The sequence below is a fragment of the Dromiciops gliroides genome, chromosome 1, assembly GCF_019393635.1.
Source record: "Dromiciops gliroides isolate mDroGli1 chromosome 1, mDroGli1.pri, whole genome shotgun sequence".
Classification (NCBI taxonomy): domain Eukaryota; kingdom Metazoa; phylum Chordata; class Mammalia; order Microbiotheria; family Microbiotheriidae; genus Dromiciops; species Dromiciops gliroides.
The window spans coordinates 749,396,393-749,404,699 of NC_057861.1; the positions used below are offsets into that span (position 1 = coordinate 749,396,393).

Sequence of the window (8,307 nt, forward strand, 5' to 3'; positions counted from 1 at the left end):
TCATTGATGTGAGTGGGCAGAAGTTGGACATCAAGACAAACCTCCTGAGAATCGTTAGTGGACGGGACCTCCTTTGAGGCAGTGGGGAAAGGTTATTGGCCACCAGTCAAACAGGGTGTAGACAGAATTCTTGTTCAGCTATGGCCCTGGAAGTCCTTTCCAATTCGGAGGATCTAACTTTTTTTTTCAAAGTTTTATTTTTGAATTGCAAGTATCTTTTAGGATTCAAGAGGCAGTGTGGCATAATGAATAGCTAACTGGCCTCAGAGCCAAGGAGTCCTGAATTCAAGACCTGCCTTTCACAAATATTGGATATGTGACCTTGGGAAAGTCACTTAACATCTCTTATCTCAAAAATAGATAAGATGCTGTTAAAATTTCTATCTATAGGGGGCAGCTAGGTGGTGCAGTGGATAAAGTACTGGCCCTGGATTCAGGAGGACCTGAGTTCAAATCCAGCTTCAGACACCTGACACTTACTAGCTGTGTGACCCTGGGCAAGTCACTTAACCCTCATTGACCTGAAAAAATATATATTTCTATCTATTGGCAGCGTGAGTTTCTTTATCTGGGAGTTGGCTATACCAATGAATTCACAGGTCCAGTCCCAGTCTATATCAGTGAGCCAATAAACATTTATTAAGTGCCTATTATATGCCAGATACAGGTTAAATGCTGTGTCTCTTTTGATAGTAATCTGTGCAAAGCAAGATTTACATGATATGAATTGATGAGTAAGACAGTAAAGTGGCTCTCCCATTAAGCAGTACAGACCCAGAAGCCCCACAGAATTTTTACTATCCCACATAGTCAATCATCTAGGATTCACCTATAAATCTACCACATAGAGCTAAGAAAAGCCAGATACATGCCAGGAGCTTGAAATGCTAAAGACGCACACATCCTTCTTGTTGTTGGGGGTGGGTGGAAGGGAAAAGACAAAGGAAATGAAAGTTTAGCTTATTAGACTTTGTTCAGGCCCACTGCCCTATGTGCTTCAGCCTTGGGGTATCCTAATTGTATGGCTGATTTACGGAAACTTCCTGCCAATATCCTGAGTGAGCCTGTTTATGCTAATGCAGAGGGCTTTATTGGAAGCAAACCATGAACGCAGAAATCCTGACAAAATCTTGTAGGATCTACATGTTACTGAAACTTAAAAATGGCAGACATATATACTACAATAGCCAATTCATCCCTCTTTGGATCTTTCTGAAGAATACATCATTCCATTGTGGCTGGTAAGTAGGGAGCTGATGCCCAAGGTAAGGGAGGAAATGGTAAAAGAGTATCTCCCTTTGGGAGGCTAGTAGTTCTGTCAGTCCTGTGAGTGGTAATGCTTGTACATTCTTGGTTGGTGGAGTGATTTGTTTGGTTAATTCTAATAATAAATGTGGGAAACACTGAAAAGTGGGTTTACTGATTTGGTCTCAATCCTGAAGGATTTGCCAAGACTAATAAATCCAGAGGCTGGGCTTTACCCTCCTCTCCCAACCTCTTGTCAGATTGGCATGATTAGAGTTACAATTCCCTGTCCCCCTACTCTTCACTCCTCACTCTTTTTTAGGTGCTGTAGAAAATTACCAGGCTGCCAGTAGATAGAGCATTAGGCTTAGAATAAGGAAGATTCATCTTCCTGAGTTCAAATCTGACTTCAGACACTGACTAGCTGTGTGACCCTGGGAAAATCATTTAACCCTGCTTGACTCAGTTTCCTGATTTCTTAGATGAACTGGAGAAGGAAATGGCTAATCACTCCAAGATCTTTGTCAAGAAAACTTCAAATGGGGTCATGAAGAGTCAGAATGAAATGACTGAATAACAACAAAAGAAAATACCCTCATGTCACTGGTCCTGACTACACTGCTAACCTCCTCTCAGGATGAATGGATGACAGGGCAGTCCCCTATTAGTGCCAGTCTGCTCTTTGCCTCCCTGGGGGGGTGCAGTTTCATATCTGGAAGCCCCCACCCACCCACTGTGTGCTGCCCTTGGCTGGAGACAATGGGAGCAGAGCACTGAGACTCTTTGCTGTTGGGAACAGTTCTTCTCCCTTTGTAAGTAAGATTAAAGTTTTGTTAACTGCCATCTCTGTGTAGTTCTGCTGCTTTTTATCCAAACTCTCCTGTAATACAAAATGAGATTCTGGTGTGCTAATTAGTTACATGAGCCCCAAGTACAGCTTGTTGAATTTTCAGTGTGAGAATTTACACCCAGGAAATCAACAAATGCTAAAAACTGAGGCTTAATGTATTGTTTTGTTGATTTACAGACTTAAGAAGCTAATGGAGAGGATGTTAATAGCGCTGATTAAATATAAAGGTATGCTGTGCATACATTTTTGGAGAGCCGGTTGTTAAACATTTTCCAAGGATATGGAATGGAATATTATTGTGCCATAAGATATAATGAAAAGGGCAATTCAAAGATATCTCAGAAGATCTATAAGAACTGATACAGAGGGGCAGCTAGGTGGCGCAGTGGATAGAGCACTGGCCCCGGAGTCAGGAGGACCTGAGTTCAAATCCGGTCTCAGACACTTAACTAGCTGTGTGACCCTGGGCAAGTCACTTAACCCCAATTGCCTCACCAAAAAAAAAAAAAAAAAAAAAAAAAGAACTGATACAGAGTGAGATGAAGAGGACCAGGAGAAAATGTATACAAGAATAGCACAACAGGTGGTACAATGGACAGCGTGCTGGCCCTGGAGTCGGGAGGACCTGAATTGAAATCCAGTTTCGGATACTTACTAGCTGTGTGACCCTGGGCAAGTCACTTAACCCTGATTTCTCCCCCTTCCCCCCAAAAGAACAGCAAAACTATAATGAAAGACAACTTTTAAAGACTTAACAACTCTGCTCAACAAACTCTGGCCAACCATGACTAGAGAACTGATGATGAATCACTCTACGCACCTCTTGACAGAGAGGTGGGAAACTACAGGTGCAGAATGAGATATGCATTTTCAGACACAGCCTTTGTATGGATTTGCTTTGCTTGGTGGTGTTTATGTGTTGTGAGTGAGGAAGGGCTTTGGGTGATGAGGAGGGAACAAGGGGAGATAGTGAAAGTGATACCAAAAAGAAGAGCAGGTGGAGAAAGATTTCTTTTTAAGCACAGAAGAGAATGGAAGTTCAGAAGGGGACGCAGATAAGCAGGACAGCTTTGGAACTAATGTGTTAAAATTATACTTTTAAAAACCCCAAACTGTATGGGACAGAGACTCACAGTTTCACAGCCAATCCTCTTTTTCAAGCATACTATGAAATATTCATGTATGCATGTCTGTCAAGTTCAGAATAATAAAAAATTAAAATTCTAAAAGAGAGAGACAGGTAGTGGAGGAGGAGGTGGGGGAAGGAGGGAGAGAAGTAAGGAGAAAGGGAGAAAGAGAGAGAGTGAGAGACACAGACACAGACACAGAGAGACACATAGATAGAGAGAGCACCCAGCTGCCTTCAGGAAGTAATGTCACTAGGCCCAGATGAATTTTATTCTTTGACACTGAAAGCTCAAGAGAGTGATTGCCAAGCCCTCCGCTGTCAATAATCTTTCAAAGACTGGAGAGCAGGAGAAGTGCTGCAATATTGAAAAAGGGCAAACATTTTTCCAATATTTACTCATCAGGTCTTTTTTTAACCAATGGCCATAGAATAATGCAATTTTTACAAAAATAAAAATCAACAAAAAAACAAAAAATAACAATAGACAATATCAATGAACAAAAATAGACAAAATAACAATAACAAATAGAGATTTCCTTACAATAAACCCATGAGGTTGATTATTCAACAATAACAAATAGGCAAAATAATAAACCACAAAATCTGAAGACAATAGGATCTGCAAACCATAGACCATTACATTTCAACTGGGTTCCTTGAAAAATTCTAGAAGTCATTATTAAAGAGATAGTTCATGAACATTCAAAAAAGGAAGTGGTGATCACAAAGACAGATAACACCAGGCTAACTTTGTTTTCTTCTTTGACCAGATAAGTACAATGGTAGGTTAGGAAAATGTGTTAGACATTATGTACCTAGATTTTAGGAAAGCATTTAATAGAATCACAGGATTTTTGAGTTGGCAGAAGAACCTGCAGCAGAAGAAGGATCTTTTCCATGACATAGCCAACAGGGACCCTTAAGCTCTGCAGAGCATCTACAGAGGATGTCTCTTCTACTTTTGGAAAGCCCTAATTTTTAGGAAGTTATTCTTGACATCAAGCCTAAATTTGGGTCTTTGTAACTTTCACCCATTACTCCAAGATTTATCCTTTGGGGCCAAGCAGAACAAATTTTGTTCTTCTTCCCCTCACATCTAGGGCTTCCTGATTCTGAAATCACTTTACACTGTTTCATCAAGGAAACTCTGTTCCTCGAAGAAACAAAGGGGGGAATGTGTTAAGATAATGGAGTTTGGTAGATGCCCAGGGGTCTGACTTGACTGACTTAGTGGTGTTTGAATTGGGTGTGAATGAGGAACCACTAAGTACCCACTTAAAGGAGTGTTCTCAAGAGGCTATGGACTGCTGCATCAGCAGGAGACCACTCTCAGCCAGTCAACTTGAAGAGCCTCGCATTTCTGGGAGGAGGACCCGAAGTAGGAAGGGGATGCTGGCTGAAGGTTTACTTCCTCTTGGGTTCTAGACATCAGTTTGGTGGCAGGACTTCAAGTGGGCGATTAAGAAGGCTAGGATTTCCATGCTATAAAGAATCTGATCTCAATTTTTCTCTCTCTTTACTATCTTATATCTTTTAATAAATCCTTAAAGCCTAAACTCTTGGTGAATTTATCAGTGATTTTAGCCAGTTTCCCCCAAAACTAGGGGGGACAGATTAGAACCCACATTTAGAATTTAAAAATACACCACACTAAAGAGCATATAATTAGATCTAGCCCAATGTTTGAGCCTATCAAGAGCTTTCCCAATTCCCACTGTCACCCAATATGTTAACAAAGGTCTGATATTCTTTGGGGAACTCCAGATGTAGATGAGATGCTAGTACGATTAAGTGGAATCAGGTCTATGGCTATGCCACCCTGAACACGCCCAATCTTGGCTGATCTCAGAAGCTAAGCAGGGTCGGGCCTGGCTAGTGCTTGGATGGGAGACCACCTGGGAACACCCAGTGCTGTAGGCTTAAAAAACAAAACAATTAAGTGGAATCAGAACTGGGCAAGTGGTTGCCTTCAAATAGTAGTCATGATTGCTTAATGTCCTCTTCGAAGGAGGTCTACAGTGAACTGTCCCAGGGACCTGCACTTGGCTTGTGTTTAACATTTTTGTCAAACTCCTAAAAGCAGGTATAGCATGCTAATGGAATCTCCCAATATTATAAGGCTGTGAGAAATGTTTTTGTTGTTTGTCCTTCATCCTGGAAGAGGACCATGACATGGGGAGGTGATGTCATGACTTGCAGGGAATTGAATTTAAGTGAGGAAGGGCTGTGCAAAGTCACCAGCCTCATTCTCTCCTCCAGACCCATCTGAGTCCAGTGGCAAGATATACATCAGGATGACTGGAGATGGCCCCGGATGTTTGAGGCAATCAGGGTTAAGTGACTTGCCCAGGGTCACACAGCTAGTGTCACATATCTGAGATTTGGACTCATGTCCTGACTCCAGAACCAGTGCTCTATCCACTGTGCCACCCAGTTGCCCCTTGTGAGAAATGATTAACCCACTAAATGACAGGGTTTAGAAAGATCTTGACAGACAAGACCAAGGATTCTTTTGGCAGGGGCAATGAGGGTTAAGTGACTTGCCCAGGGTCACACAGCTAGTAAATGTCAAGTGTCTGAAGCTGGATTTGAACTCAGGTCCTCCTGAATCCAGGGCTAGTGCTTTATCCACTGTGCCACCTAGCTGCCCCTATTATTAATTTTTTAAAAGACTTTTGGAGTGCTCTCCTTACTGAGAAGGGGACTCTGTTCTTCAGATTGTTAAAGCAGTCCATGACAAAAATTTTAGGAACCCCTGGTATAGAAAAAGAGGCCCAGCATGCAGCCCGGGGGCTACATACTGCCTGCAACACTCCTGCATGCAGCCCAAACCAAATTAAAATGTAATTGGGAACTTTTTATAAAAATACAATAAAACTGAAATAACACATTTTAAAACGAGGTCAGTATGTGGCAGCAAAATCCTTACATATGGGTAAGTGGCTCCTGTTTCTAATTGAGTTTGGTGCAACAAGCAAATAAGATGAAAGGGTACTTTTGGGGGGATGCAGTCCAGACCTAAGATTTCATCAATATCAAAACTAAGTATGGTGGAGCAGCTAGATGGCACAGTGGATAAAGCACTGGCCTTGGATTCAGGAGGACCTGAGTTCAAATCCAGCCTCAGACACTTGACACTTAACTAGCTGTGTGACCCTGGGCAAGTCACTTAACCCTCATTGCCCCGCAAAAACAAAACAACAACAACAAAACAAAACCAAAAAAAACCTAAATATGAAGAACTTTCCTCATGGAAACTCCCCACATCAATTCAGAGAGGCAGCTTCTCACACAGTCAGTGAACAAACACTTTGTAAGCACCTACTATGCAGCAGACATCATACCAAGCACTAGGTGTTCAAAGAAAGGGTAAAGACGATTCCTTGACCTCGAGGAGTTCAAAGTCTAATGGAGGAGACAATATGTGAACAACTGTGTCCAAACAAGCTATTGACAAGATCAATTTGAGAGAATCAACAGCAGGTTCAATAACTTGTCTTGGATAATGCAGTCAACATGGAGTAGAGACAAGACTTGAACCCAGATCTTCCTGAACAAGACCACTCCTTTATTCATTTCACCAAACTGTCTATGAATAGTAGGGACAAATATACAGAGGGTTAAGAACATCAGCTTCACAAGAATAAGGTGAGTGAGGCACAGCTTAGAGACAGTTATATTTTAAAAGATCTGAAGGTTTTAGTGGACCACAAACTCAATATCTGTGAATAGCATGATATGCCACCCCAAAACCCCAATGCATTCTATACTTTATTAAGGGGTGAGGAAACTGAGAAGATCATACCTACTCCATCTTGTGACTCAATTCTGGAGCTTGCTTAGTTTTTTTCTATTCAATTATGGGTCTAGTCCAATTTCTGTTTTGTGAGAAAACTTGATTCAATTGTGGGAATTGGGACAAGATTTCTTTGCATTGTTTGAACCTCACCCTGCATGGCTGGGAAGCTGGACCACCTCTATCTCCTGCTTAGGGATCCTTCACTAAGGACCCAGGTTATGCTGACCAGAAACCCAGTCAGATCCGAAGATTGATGCAAGGACTTTTCTCAAAATTATGCATCTCAGACAGCTCATATGTCTTATCTGAAAACTGGCCCATACTGGTCAATTGATTATTGTCTCCGTGTTCCTTTGCATGTTCACAGACACGTGGAGGGAGTGGAACACCTCTTTTTCTAAACAGTAAACATTTATTAAGTGCCTACTATTTTCCAGGCATTATCCTAAGCAGTGGAAAAAGATAGTGAGCTCCCCCTTCACTGGAAATCTACAAGCAGAGGTTGGAAAACTACTCAGGGAGGCTGTTGTACAGAACATTCTTATTTGTGTGTGAGAAGAGACTAAAAGACCTCTGAGGTCTCCTCTGCCCCTAGAATTCTGCAGTGTCTTGAGTGGGGGAGTGAGAGCATGTGCTAGAATGAGCCTATATGGATGATATGCATACTCCAACTTCCACTTCACTCTGATGGCTGTGCACAGTGACCTCTGCAATACCGTTGTGACTTTTGAAAAACCGAGTTAGGGGCGGCTAGGTGGCGCAGTGGATAGAGCACTGGCCGTGGAGTCAGGAGTACCTGAGTTCAAATCCGGCCTCAGACACTTAACACTTACTAGCTGTGTGACCCTGGGCAAGTCACTTAACCCCAATTGCCCCGCAAAAAAAAAAAAAAAAAAACCGAGTTAGAACCCCACCTCAGGCATCCATTGGCTGTGTGATCTTGGGCCAGTCATTTCTGCCCCTCTCCTTGAGCCTCTGTATGGTGGAGCTTCTAATACCTATAGCCCTTTCCTCCTTGAGGTTTGAGAAGCTCAAATGAGATAATGTAGGGAAATCATTTTGCAAACATTAAACAACCACATAAATGCCGATTGTTGCTATTATCACCTAGAGCCGGTAGAACTCTAGTCTTTAAAGGCGGGTATTGGACCAAGACTAATCTTTTAATATGCAGATGGGGGGGAATAGTCATCTCTTTCTACATGCAAATTGTATTTCCTAATTTCCTAATAAGTATGAAAATCTGTTGAACCAGTGACTGTTTAATAAGATGCTGCAGAATAA

At 41.9% G+C, this 8,307-nt stretch overlaps 1 pseudogene; it reads left to right on the forward strand.

Moving 5' to 3' along the window:
- Positions 1-5,025: 5,025 nt before the first annotated feature.
- Positions 5,026-5,144, forward strand: LOC122737742 (annotated as a pseudogene).
- Positions 5,145-8,307: the final 3,163 nt, after the last annotated feature.